This window comes from Protopterus annectens, chromosome 10.part0, assembly GCF_019279795.1.
Source record: "Protopterus annectens isolate FY-2018-M chromosome 10.part0, PAN1.0, whole genome shotgun sequence".
In the NCBI taxonomy this organism is placed as follows: domain Eukaryota; kingdom Metazoa; phylum Chordata; order Ceratodontiformes; family Protopteridae; genus Protopterus; species Protopterus annectens.
Window position 1 is genome coordinate 842,411,766 of NC_056744.1, and position 15,177 is coordinate 842,426,942.

Genomic DNA, 15,177 nt, shown 5'->3' on the forward strand with positions numbered 1-15,177 from the left:
TCTGCCTGCTGTAACTGGTCAGCATGCATTAATAGCTGCCTTTAGACCCAGTGTTTATAATGTTGCATATTGCTACCCTCAACATCACAGAAGAATCCATCAGCAGCTGTCATCTCTATAACTAGGACATTATCATGCACTACCATGTGAACAAAAATATCATACATGAGTTAGCAGACATGTGAGATCCTCACATGCAATCAAGGGGATGCATGGATTACTCATCTCAGTGGGCACAAAAGGTTGTATAGCATTAACCTTTCCTATTATGTGGACTTTATAGTTTCTGAAAAGATAAATTATAAGAGTTTTGTAAGCACTTGTCTTGTGAATACTATACCAATTCCTTGGTGTGCTACAGCAGCATGCCAACAATTTTTGTTTTCATGGACAGTACTGTAAAGAAACACCAACAACTCAGCATTTTATGACATAGACAATTTTTTCTGAGGTCCTGAGGGCCATTCTCTACCCTTGCACTGCCATTGAGATCCCATGTTCTCCATATGATCTCTAGTATATGAAACAGAAGGACATCCACTCTATCAACTGCTAGGGGATGTGCAGTGCACAGGGTATTATATACAATGTGACCATGTACCATCTGAGCAGGTCTCAAGAGTTCCACGTCGGGCACACATGACCTATACTAACAGTTTATTTAGATAGCACAGCCTATGTCTGGGGTACTTTTACCCCACCACCCCCTGCAGCATGTCATACTGTCTGCACATATATAGCACATGGTGGTGTCACCTACACAGCAGGGCAGCATGTGAGCCTTACGGTGTTCCCTGTGCCTTGTTAGATTGATGATCCCCTAGCAGGATTGCAAGCTACCATTCCAATTCACTATTTCTTGTCATGCTGATCCCTCACTCAAAAAGGTCCATGACTTCTCCTGTCTGTCCCCTGTGCTCTTTCAGGTTGGGAGCCTACATAATAAGACTGCATCCAACCCAGCCTGTCAGCACCCTGTCATGACCTGTGTAGAGTTTTCTGACATACTTCACTGCTATAGCAGTGTCTGTTGCTGCCATGCTTCCTTGAGTCATGACTGCAGTCCTGAGGTCCATTTTCTGCTGTCCTGTCTGATGTGAATGTCCCTATATGGGGGGGGGGGGGGCATTGTGATAACCATGTTGTTGTGATTCTCTGCATGACTGACTGTGATGCTACCTCTGGCAAAGTGGCAACTACAGTTTTTTATTATGTAAAAATGGGCTGGTAGCATGGTAATTATGCCAGTGAGGTAATTTGCCATGATAATTTGTGAATCCTGCCAATAACATAATGCATTTTCAATATTAATCCTTGCTACAGGACCTATAGGACCCATTTCTGCATGCTCAAGACTTTTTAGCTCATGTAGAGTGTTTATACTGGTGAAACCTCGTCACACTAATGGCACTTTGCATCATGTCAATAACTATAGGTATTGCGCTACTTCGCTGCTTGCCTTGGCCTTTCATGAGGTTTGAGGTCACAGTCCTGGGGATTCTCATCACACTAATATCACCTTGCATCACACTACTAACTATCTACACCCCATTACAGTTGACTGACATCATGTTTTCTCTGTGCTTGCTAATGCATGTCACTTGATGTCTGTGATGCCCAGCCATATACCACAAATACAATTTTCCACTAGATTTGACCTAGTGAGTGAACATGGCCTTAGCAAGCTCAGGTTCTGGTAGGGCTCCCACTTGGTACAGCAGTGAGTACAAAATACTTTTACACCTACAGCACAGGTATCATCAAAGGTTTCTGTTAGAGCACTATGAGAGCCTCACTTATAAAGTAAATGCCTCTCACTAGATTTCCAGGGCAGTGACTGATGTCATTGCATTTACCCACTCTGGTGAGTAGTGTTGGCATAATTAAAATGACTTGAAAAGGCACCACCCAGACCTTCACCATCATAAGGAAAAAGGTGACACAAAGGGAGACTACCTGTTTATTGTAAGCAATGTATTGTTTTCATGTTCACTGATCTGTAGAACAAACACTTGTAGTTGTAATTGCTTTCTCTTGCTAGGATTATTTTGTGCTCAGTACTGTTTGCTTTATGTTTACAGGGCAACACAAGATTGGGAACAATAATAGGGCTACCAATGGAGGCACATCAAGTTCTATAGTGCTGGTTATGTATAGTGGCTGTAATTATGGATTTCTTTCTTTATTCATGTTTTCCTCAAATTTTGTGTACTAGTTAAATAAACTGTATGGCATCCAATTGAACTTCTATATCTGTGTCATATTTTCCACTGCTTTTTTATGTTACTTTGCAGATTGTTTTTTGCACATGCAATATAATATTTTAATAAATTAGTTTTGTTATTTTTGGTCAGTTTTAATTTTTTTTTATTATTATTATTATGTTGTGTTGCTGTTTTTTTTTCTCCTCTTAGTTACCTTTTATAAAGAATAACCTGCGGTGCAGGCAGAGGTGTGGCAGAAGCAGCCCTGCTCTGCACCTGTGACTGAAATCACCAGACTCACCACTCGACCATCAGCAGTCCCTAGACCTGCATATCTGCAATGTATTGAAGGGCATTTTATTTGGGGCAACATCCATATATTCTAGAATCACAGAGCCAGCCGGGGCCAACCATCAGGTCATGAGAGGTGGGTCCCACCATTAATATCAGATGCAGAGGTGATTAACTTCTGAGTGTTCCCTTGTAGGATGGCTTGGCAGGCTTTTCTTTCCCATTCCCATCCCTCATCACTTTCCTCCATTTCATGTTACATGTCCCTATTCGTAGTTCATTTCTTCCCATCACCAGTTGCCTTCCCTCTGTCAGTCTACATCTCTCCATTGTTTCATTCCCTTTATGTGACACTATCTCTCCTTTCAGTCTTTGTCTGTGTATTATTTCTGCCTGACCCTGCTTCCTTCCCTTTATACTCCTTCTTATCCACATTTTTTCCCTCTACCATTCTTCAGGAAAGTGCCAAAAACAGGCATGTGTCCATAAAATAAAGTAGACCCGATTCATCCCCACAGCCCTCTTCTTCCCCTCCTTCCCTGGGACATGGGCCACATTCTTGGCTAGGCTTATAAAGGCCTCCAGGCCAATAGCCTATTATCATCCTATGAACCTATGAACCTTTCCTGTTGTCTTTGTTTGTGTTCCTCTGTGTGCTCCTCCCCATGTCTAAATGTCTTATGTCTCCGTTTACATGCATTTACATACATCTGAGATAAAGTTAAAAGAATGAGGTATACTGAAAGTGGCATGAGTTTCAGAGAGTTGCCTAAGCAGCAAACTAATTTGGTGCAAGTGAATATTTTCTCATAAGCTTATGCTATGGAAAAATATACTATTTGAAATAACACACTTTTTAATAGCATAACTTATTGTTCATTCCTTAACTGATTTATACATATTATTAATATTATGTCTGCATTTAAAGGCACATTAGCATAAATTCAAGAAACCAAATGTATGCTGAAGTAATCTATTTTAAATCATTACATTGGTTCTAGATGATTGTCACTGTTAATGTTACACTAGGAGCACACATGCAAAAATAGGGAAAAAAAACAGGTTATGGATGGATGGATGTCTTATCATATCTGAATGTATAAATACGCACACTGCTTTACATTTTTGCACTTTAAAGAAAACAAATTCCAAGTTGCCAGAGTAACTCACTGCTTTACTTATTATTTTTGTCATAACACCTTACATATTACTCTCTTTTCTTTCCCTTTTTTTGTTTTAGTGTGAATTGTAGCTCTAGTATTCAAATTTCTGTTTGTCTTTTGACATTCACTCTTCTCTATCTCTTCTTGTCTATAGCCTTTTTGAATATAAATAAGCCCACCATCTTTCTTTGCAGCCTGGTTTATGGCAGGAATGGGTCCACACTAGATCAGTCTATTATCTTGGTTTACATAAATAATTAAATAAATGCAATACATAAAGGTATTATTGTTGTCTGTATTTGAAATGGCCTCTTTAAGAGTGCTGAAAGCCTTTATGTCACTTGAAAAGAATATTTATAGACTTTTTGGGCAATACAATATGTATTTCAATAATGATCTTTTTTAGAACTTTACATAAAGGGCAGCATGTTTTTCTCTTTTATGATGTATTGGCTAAATCATCATTGTCAAGTCATACATTTTTCTGCCTCCCTTGTCTAGAGGATTAAACCTAGCAGTTCATATTACTAGTTATTTTTTTAAGTATGCAGTACATTTAATCATTATAGATCCCGAAGGGGCTCACAAATTAACAGGCTCTGCAGAGACCCAGGTGCCCTTTCTGATCCTTAAGAGTGGTCTTCTTGCAGACTTAACATTTTGGTAATCATGTTGTGAAAAAGTAAATCATATTGCCACTTCCACTTTTTTTCCTGGAGCACCATATACTCACAACTTGTTTCTTCTCTGCATATTCTCCAACTCTTCCAAATGATCTAGTACCCAAGTACTTTTTAGCAGAAACTGTCTGAAGTTCTTCCTCTTTTAATCTCACTTTAGTATCTGACAGAGATAGCTCTATATATTTTATCCAGCTTCTTTGTTTTTTCTAATCTTTCACCAATTCAATGTTTCATTTTATTTGTTACAGTTTTCTAGCACTGAATCTACTTTTGTACAGATATCCATTTTCAAGGGCAGTTTCTGAATTGAAGTTATTACTGGTTGCAGATCTTTCCTCATAAAAATTTCTTGTTGAGAAGTTTTAAAAGTTTTCATCTTAATGGTATATTATATAAAGAATAAATTATTTTATCTAGAATGCCATCATCATCTTCGTATTTTGCTGAAGATTTCATTAAAAAAATATATATAATACTGTGACTCTTTTTTCCTCAATAGTTTATTTTTTTCCTGTAAGAACAATAAAGGAAAGCAGAGGTATATTTTTGATACAAAGCAGGTCTCATGTAGATCTTGCTACTTAAAGTCATTATGTATGCATGCATGATATAAAACAGTAATAGTTTTCCAAACGGCAAAAGCTCCTTGCGTGTAATAAATGAGTATTTTGTCCTTGTATAACTGTGAAGTGTTTGCATATTGATTCTACTGTTAAAAAGAACATTTTTTTAATTGTTTTTCTTTTTTGCTTGCAGAAAGAGAGATTTACGGTGTGGAAAACTGTTATATGTAACTTAAGTCAGAATATAATAAATGCATGAGAACATAGACTGCATAGGCTACTAGTTCCCTTAGAACCACACTGGACAGTCTCAAATTTTTTTCTAGATGTTTTCTGCCCCTGTGTCTGTCAGTCATAGCCTCTACAATGGGACTTGAACCCAATTATTCCTAAATACCATGAATTCTCAGGATAGAGACAGCAGCTGCCCAGAGGGGCCATCATTCAAACGGCTATGAGAGGACTTTTGTGCCTTCACCTGTGAACCAGCCTTCCACTTGCTTCCAGTAGAGGACAATACCTTCACCATGACCAGGAGAGTCATGCCTACCTCCAAGGTCAAGGCCAAGGCCTAATAGCAGACCTATCCTTCTATCCTTGTCCTCAGCTAAAGAATGTTATGCCATCACTAGATGTGTCTGGCTTATACTTCAGATTAAGGCCCAAAGCTAAACTGTTTCTAGCCTTGAATGACTAGTACTGCTTTTGTCAGCATGCATCATCATTATCAAGCACAAGAAAAACAGACATGTATTCCTAACCCTAGACAAGTCTTAAACTTGCACCCAGTCATTGACACAGATAGTGTATCTCTGCAAAGATTCCTGTGCCATCATCCCCATCAGGTCCCCTTCCCTGATATATGCATATTTCCATGCACAAACTCCTGAGAGTCAACCAACACTGGCTTGGAAGACCAAGTCTATGCCACCCCTTGTAACCACAATCAGTGGCCTCAGTAATTGCTGCCATTCCCCCTGTCCCACTCTTCCAATAGGTTCATAGGTTTATAGGTGTTTACTAGGCTAACGACCACAAGGGCCTTTTTAAGCCTAGTCATGCATCCCAAATCTCTGACAAGTTCTGATACCCTTGATAAGTGTAAGTATGGGCCTGTGAGATGAACCATTTACAGGTTACCTGTGTCCATTAGAGACATAAGTGCCAAACCAGGGATGAATTTTCAGTTTCCCATCCAATTGTCCAAGTTGCACTTGAATTGGGTTAGGGAGGAACTCTGCTTGACATGGATGGGAAGCCTGTTCCATAGATGGGGTAGTCTCTGGGATACAGACCTATCTCTCCTATATCACAGGCAAGGTTTAAGTCTTTAGAATGGGTCATTCTGGTGCTGTTTGCTTTGTGGATATGCAGGAGGTCCATCAGAGTGGGGTCTGACAATGCCCTGTATGCCAGGCATAGAACTCTCCTCAAAAGTCTGTAGGAGACAGAATACAGGGATAGGGCCTTGAGGCAGTCTGCATATGACATATTACTTATGCCCTGTATTCTTTTAGTGAGGAACATTTGTAGATGCTCCAATTGTTGGATATGCCTGGTTAGGTACATACCAAAGGGGGCATTGTACTCAATGATAGGTCTGATGAATGCCAAAAACAGGGGAACAATGACTTTCTTGGACTTAGATGCCATACCTTTGTTTATAAGTTGTGCAACATAGAATGATTTCCTCACCACTGTAGACACATGATGATCAAAGGCTAGATTACTATCTATGTGTGTCCCTAAGACCCTGACTACTGGGTCAACTCTAAAGGGTGCATTGTCAATATAATATTTACCAAGGATGGAGGAATTCTCGAAGGATATGATTATGCATTTCTTGGCATTTAGTTTTAGTCTATGGCTCTGACACCAGTTGTTTGTCTGTGTCAGCCCCTCCTGGGCAACATGCCCAGGTCACTAACTGACCCCTGGGCTTTATCTCTCTAAGCCAGCAAACTCTGGTTTTGTCAGAAAAAAATGTTGACATGCTTACATATAGTCAACATATGGAGAATTTCATTTTCTTAAAAAATAGGCAGTATCATCCAATCTGTTAAAAAATCTGAATTTCAGTATATTCAGTAAACAATATGGCAAGAATGCTAAATATATCATATGAGATAAAATTAAACATTTTACTGAAAATAATAAAATCATTTTCATGTAAAGACTAATGACTTTATCTGAAAGTTTCTGTGAAGGGGCTGTGGGTTCTTTGAAAAAAGAATATACTACCATAATTAAGACAATAGAGTAAAATGTTAGGGGTGTCTCAAATGCTATTCCAAACTTTCAAGTAGTCAACACAGTAAATGGGTAGTTGTCTTAAATGCAAAACATTTATCAGTGAGTATTTCCTACTCATAACTGTCCAAACATGTCATCAGAGAAAATACATTTGGGAGGGTATGCTTTGATGAGTTACTATTATAGCAGTTGAATTTGAAATTAGTCCAACTTATCCTGTACAGCAGAAGAAAAGGTGAGTGCATTCATAACATCAGAACAATTGCATCATAATTATATGAATTTGCTGAAGTGTTTCATAGTAAGGAGTCTAAGACCTGACATAGCACAAAGGATTATCAAATTCTGTGGCAAATGAAAGGCTTTTACATCTGATGATGATTCAGTCTTCCTACTGTCCTGGCTATGTTTATGATTATCATAAACCCCTATGATAGTCCAACAAGAGACACTTTTCACCAGCTGCTTTTGCTATTTAGTGCATTAATTAAGGCTGAAAAATGAATATCCTGCTTGGTCTATACCAAGAAGGACTAAGGTTTATTATATCAGCCATACACAATCATCAGAAAAGCTCCCTAAATGCAATCCTTTTTGGGAAATAGGTGCATAAAATATCTCCAGTCTATGGTAAGTGGAAAAATAAAGTATATTGCCTCCAATTGTATCTAGTTGCTGGCTAACCATTATTGCATCAACAGGCTATTTAGTCATTTTACTGAAATGAGTAAATCATCCATGAGGCTCTCTATGGCTTACTGATGATTACTAATTCAAATGCTGATTAAAAAAATGACAGGCTAAAGAGGAAATCTAGAGAGGAGGGTGTTAAATCTTTGTTGATAAAATGTGTGATGCCTGTATTATATTGGTGTTATTGCGAGTAGCACTGTGGTGCATTTTATTAATCACTTACGCAGTATATCCTATACCCCCTATAATTAATATATATATATATATATATATATATATATATATATATATATATATATACATTAGAAATGACAATGTACGTGTTCATATTGAATGAGATCGCTGTCAAACATAAATAAAATAAAATGCAGTAGCATTGTATGTTTGGCTTTGAATATTTTAAACTCCCTCTTTAAAATAATAACAGGATCCTTAATGCAAAAGTTATACATAGCACTTACTTATTGGATAGATCTTAGAGGACATGCCATATATTTGTGTGGATAAAACAACAAATTTATGTTACTGAATTGGCCTTAAAAAAGAGGAGTTGAATTATGCATGAGTAATATAGTACACTGTAGTTCTGCAGCATGGCAGTCATTAAAACATACAGCAGCAGCTCAAAAATGTTTTATTTTTATACACTGACTGCCATACCTTACTGACAGTTAAATTAATTGTATGCTGTTTAACAGACATAATAAGGGTAGATGTCAATATTTGTTTAAACGATACTGGATCATGAATTTGTTAGTTGTGTACAAGGATGCAATGAGTTAGTAAGGCTCAGTAGTCATTAAAGCAAAGTTTTTTCACTTAATACATTATGCGTTATTGACTATCTTGTTACACGTTTATTGTAACATACTTTATTTTCATTAAACACTAGATAAAGTGATCTCCGAAGCTATCTGTTAAACTTCATCTAATTATTCCTTATAGGTCGTAGTTATTTCCTTTGTTGTCTGACATAAAATGAAGAGTTATCATAAAAATATGAGTGACATTTACAGTAATTACATGAATGCATAAAGGTTATTCAAGCTATTTGCATGTTTCTGCCACAAAGGTGAGATTCATAGAGGCCACTTACACTGATGCATGATGGCAGCTAATAAGCATAAGCAAATGAAGACAGAATGAGATGCAAATGAGAAATGATATAAAAATGCATATATCAATAAGCCTTTTCCTGCTTACTTGTGATTCATAGATGAAGCATTGCACGTTTCCAAGCTCTCCAAAGATTCATTACAAAAGGCAGCATTGCACCAATTCTGTTTAGTCTGCAGTCCATGATGGTGCTGCCAGTTTCCATTAACCTAGCTCTTTCCAATGTGAGATGCCTGTCTTGACTTTGCCAAAACCGCTTGAACCCAGTAGCACTCAATAGCCAAGAAGGCACAGCTATAGGTAGGGAATAAACCAATATAAGCAAAACCACAAATAAGAAACAAAAATATATCCAAAATGACACACATAGCAAACAGGATCCCAGTTTATTCATAAACTTTAGCACCTCAACTAGAACAGTCTTCAAGAAGTATACACACAAGTACTAAAACATTCCCCTTAAATACTAACTACAATCAATAAATCAATTAAAAAAAATTAGATCAAATACTTCCAATTAATTTCACAATTAAGACCATATGGAACCAGAGTATTATATTTAAGAATAAATAAAGATTCTTTAAACAACAATTTATCTTTTAACATAATATCATCACCTAACTTTGCAAACATTTTTTCTAAAATAGTAGCTTGTAATAATCTATAGTCACTATTGTGACATTCTTTAAAATGGACAGCAATGGAACTTTCTGCTTTACATTTTTTAATATCTCTAACATGTTCCTACACTCTACACTTAAACATTCTTTTACTTTCACCTATATAGACTAAATTACAAGGCCAAAGTAAAGCATATACAATTCCTTCAGTAATACGTAAACAATTCCCCAAAACAGTAAAATTCTTATCTCGAATTTTATCAAAGATTTGAACCACCAAATCACAAACATTACATTTCCCACAGGGGAAAGTTCCTCCAGTTTGTGGATTTTCTATTAGATTTTCCTCAGGGCCAATAAAATAAGATTTTATCAATGTATCCGCTAAGCTAGCTCCTCTTTTATAAGAGAAAATAGGATGATAATTCAGTAGCTTTTTTTAACTTTTCTTCTGTTAACAAAAATTTCCAATAATATCTAACCTATTCTTGTATCTGCTCACTAAGAATCTTCTTCTTATTTTAGCTTTTTCCTGGTTAGGGGTCACCACAGCGGATCACCTGTCCGCTCATGATTGGCAGTGGAGTTTTACGGTGTCGAGTTGCCAGCCCGGTGCCCAACCTTCCACAGAAGGCACACACATGCGCACACTCACACCTAGGGCCAATTTAGAGTGTCCAATCCATCTACAGCATGTCTTTGGGATGTGGGAGGAAACCAAAGCACCCGGAGGAAACCCACGCAACCACAGGGAGGACATGCAGACTCCACAGAGAAGGCACCCCAGCCGAGAATCTATCTGCTCACTAAGAATATTATAAGTCATAACCACATACAGGTTATTTTGTAGTTGTACATTCTTACTACCCTGCATGTATCTCATGTGATTAAATTTATTACCTTTAGACTCATAACTCTTATAAATTTTATCCCGAGCATCAAAAATAGTAAAAACAGAATATCCTCTCTTTAAAAACATTCAAGAGGTAGAAGACATATCTTTGGATAAATCACCAATATTGTTACAAATTCTGTGAAGTCGCAACAATTCCCCATATGGTAGGGAATTAATTAAATTAATTGGGTGAAAACTAGAGCCATGTAAAAATTGCCCCCATCCTGGAATTTTCTAAATACTGAGGTGAAAATTTCATCTCTATCAGTAACCACAAGATGTACATTTAAAAATCATTTTTTTTCCATATTGTAGGCCATCAAAGGACAAGTTATATTGATTATGTTGTAAATCAGCAACAAAACCCTGTACTGTCTCTATGCCATCTTGACAAATAAAAATAAGATCATCAATGTATCTATAATATGTTATCACATATTTTTTAAAGAATTCATGTTTGTAAATATATTCTCTTTCAAACATAGCCATAAACAAGTTGGCATAGGTGGGGGCAAAAGGTGCCCCTATAGCTGTACCTTGTAATTGATGGAAAATCTTTTCATTAAAAGAAACATAGTTGTTAGTCAAACTAAATTCTATCCACTCAATCACATAATTTGATAAGGGACAATATTCCAAAATAAAGTGCAGGGCTGTAATACGATCAGCATGCTTGATGTTAGTATATAAACTAGTGACATCCAAGGTCATCCAATACATTCTAGAATTCCAATTAATCAAGGAAACTTTATTAAGAAAATCAAAAGTATCCTTAATTTAAGAATCTAATTGTTGTACATAAGGCAATAAGAAGTCATGTAAAACTGTATCAATATTATGTAAAAAGCATTTAGTTGCAACCACTATGGGTCTACCTGGGGGGGGGGGGGGGGTTCGTCCCATTCTTATGTAACTTCGGTAGACAATAAAAAGTTGCCATAGTGCACTTCTCTATATTGCATTTTTTATTTATTTTATTTAATTTTTTTTTTTAGCCACTGGGGATGCACAAGCCAGTGCATTTCCTTGTGCCGGTCCCAAGCCCTGATAAATGGGGATGGTTGCATCAAGAAGGGCATCCGGTGTAAAATTTTGCCAAATCATACATGCGGACAACAGTATAGATATACATACCGGCTCAGTTGAGGCCCAAGTTAACAACAACTGCCACCAGTGCTGTTGGCCAACGGGGTGCTGGCGGAAATTGGGCTACTGCTGGACGAAGGAGGAGGAGAGGGGGAAGGCATGTCTTGAAGGCAGGTAAAGGCTAGGACTGTGGTAGTGAGGGTTGGAACTTTGAATGTTGGCAGTATGACTGGTATAGGGTGAGAGCTAGCTGATATGATAGACAGAAGGAAGGATGGTATATTGTGTGTGCAAGAGACCAGATGGAAGTGGAGCAAGGCTAGGTGTATCGGAGGTGGGTTCAAATCGTTTTATCATGGTGTGGATGGGAAGAGAAATGTCGTAGGGGTTATCTTGAAGGAACAGTATGCTAAGAGTGTTTTGGAGGTGGAAAGAGTGTTAGATAGAGTGATGTTTATGAAGCTGTAAATTGATGGTGTAATGATGAATGCTGTTAGTGCATATGCTCCACAAGGTGGGTGTGCGATGGATGAGGAAGAACATTTTTGGAGTGAGTTGGATGAAGTGGTGATGACTGTACCCAAAGGTGAGAAAGTGGTGATTGGAGCAGATTTCAATGGGCATGTTGGTGAAGGGAACAGAGGGGATGAGGAAGTGATGGGTAGGTATGGTGTTAAGCAAAGTAATGCAGAAGGTCAGATGGTAGTGGATTTTGCGAAAAGGATGGACATGGCTGTGGTGAATACATATTTTAACAAGATGGAGGAGCATAGGGTGACATACAAGAGTGGAGGAAGATGCACACAGGTGGATTATATTTTATGTAGAAGGGCCAGTCTGAAGGAGATTGGAGACTGTAAAGTGGTGTCAGGGGAAAGTGTAGTTAGGCAGCATAGGATGGTGGTTTGTAGGATGATATTGGTGATCAAGAAGAGGTGGAGGAGTGTGAGGGCAGCACCATGGATCAAGTGGTGGAAATTGAAAAAGGGTAATTGCGAGGTGGAGTTCAGGGAAGAGTTAAGACAGGCACTGCGTGGCAGTGCAGAGTTACTGAATAGCTGGGTAACTACAGCAGAGCTAGTAAGGGAGATGGCTAGAAAGGTGCTTGGGTGTGACATCTGGAAAGAGGAAGGAGGACAAGGAGACCGTGTGGTGGAATGAGTAAGTGCACGAGAGTATACAGAGAAAGAGGTTGGCAAAGAAAAAGTGGGATTGTCAAAGAGATGAAGAAAGTAGACAGGAGTATAAGGAGATGAGGTGCATGGTAAAGACAGAGGCAGCGAAGGCTAAGGATAAGGCGTATGCAGAGTTGTATGAAAGGTTGGACACTAGGGAGGAAGAAAAGGACCTGTACTGATTGGCTAGACAGAGGGACCGAGCTAGTAAAGATGTGCAGCAGGTAAGGGTGAAAGGATAATGAGAGAAACATGCTCACAAGTGAGGAGAGTGTGTTGAGCACATGGAAAGAGTACTTTGAGGGGTTGTTGAATGAAGAGAATGAGAGAGAGAGAGAGAAGGTTGGATGATTTGCAGATGGTGAATCATGAAGTGCAGTGAATTAGCAAGGAGGAAGCAAAGGATAGCTATTAATAGGATGAAGAATGACAAGGCTGTTGGTCAGATGACATACCTGTGGAAGCATGGAGATGTTTAGGTGAAATGGCAGTGGAGTTTTTAACTGGATTGTTTAATGAAATCTTGGAAAGTAAGAGGAAGCCTGAGGAATGGAGAAAAAGTATTTTGGTACCGATTTTTTAATAATAAGGGTGATGTGCAGAGCTGTAGTAACTACAGAGGGATTAAACTGATCAGTCACAGCATAAAGTTATGGGAAAGAGTAGTGGAAGCTAGGTTAAGAAGGGATGTGATGATTAGTGATCAGCAGTGTGGTTTCATGCCAGGAAAGAGCACTACAGATGCGATGTTTGCTCTGAGAATGTTGGAGAAGTACAGAGAAGGTCAGAAGGAGATGCATTAGGTCTTAGTGGACTTAGAGAAAGCATATGACAGGGTGCCTAGAGAGGAGTTGTGGTATTGCATGAGGAAGTCGGGAGTGTCTGAGAAGTATGTAAGAGTGGTACAGGATATGCATGAGGGTAGTGTGACAGCTGTGAGGTCTGCGGTGGGAGTGACGGATGCGTTTATGGTGGAGGTGGGATTACATCAAGGATCAGCTCTGAGCCCTTTCTTATTTGCAATGGTGATGGACAGGTTGACAGATGAGATTAGACAGGAGTCCCCATGGACTATGATGTTTGCAGATGATGTGATCTGTAGTGAGAGTAGAGAACAGTTGGAGGAGACCATGGAGTGGTATAGATATGCTCTAGAGAGAAGAAGAATGAAGGTCAGCAGGACTAAGACAGAATATATGTGTGTGAATGAGAGGGAGGCTAGAGGAATGGTGAGGATGCACGGAGTAGGGGTGGTGAAGGTGTATGAGTTTAAATACTTGGGATCAACAGTTCAGAGTAATGGTGAGTGTGGAGGACAGGTAAATAAGACAGTACAGGCAGGATGGAGTGGGTGGAGAAGAGTGTCAGGAGTTATTTGTGACAGATAAGTACCAGTAATAGTGAAAGGAAAGGTCTACAAGAGGGTAATGGGACCAGCTATGTTATATGGGTTGGAGACAGTGGCATTGACAAAAAGGCAGGAGTCAGAGCTGGACGTGGCAGAGTTAAAGATGTTAAGATTTGCATTGGGTGTGACAAGGGTGGACAGGATTAAGAATAAGTATGTTAGAGGGTCAGCCCAGGTTGGAAGGTTTGGAGACAAAGCCAGAGAGGCAAGATTATGTTGGTTTGGATATGTGCTGAGGAGGGATGCAGAGTATATTGGGAAAAAGATACTAAGGATGAAGCTGCCAGGTAACAGGAAAAGAGGAAGGCCTAAGATAAGGTTTATGGATGTAGTGAGAGAGGACATGCAGGTGGTTGGTGTGACAGAGCAAGATGCAGAGGACAGCAAGAAATTGAAACAGATGATCCACTGTGGCGACCCCTAATGGGAGCAGCCGAAAGAAGAAGAAGAAGAAGAAGAAGATTATATATTATTATTTTATAAATTGATAAAAAACTGCGGTGGTGGTGCTGCGGTAGCGTTGTCGCCTCACAGTTAGACGTTGCACATTCGATTCTCAGTTAGAGCGTCTTCTGTGTGTCGACATGCATGAATGGGCATTCCTTCACTGAAGGTTGTGCGTTAGGCCAGGCAAGCCAGCACGTAAAAATCTACTGCCAATCATTAGTGGACCGGAGTTCCGCTGTGGCGACCCCTAACCGGGAAAAGCCAAAAGACAGATATTATAAATTGATAAAATCTTATTTTATTGCCCCTGAGGAAAGTCTAATAGAAAATCCATGAACTCTGGGAACTTTGCCATGTGGGAAATGTAATGTTTGTGATTTGGTGGTAAAAACCTTTGATAAAATACGAGATAAGAATTTTACTATTTTGGGGAATGTTTCATGTATTACTGAAGGAATTGCATATGTTTTACCTTGTCCTTGTAATTTAGTCTATATAGGTGAAAGTAAAAGAATGTTTAAGTGTCGAGTGCAGGAACATGTTAGAGATATTAAAAAATGTAAAGCAGAAAGTTCCATTG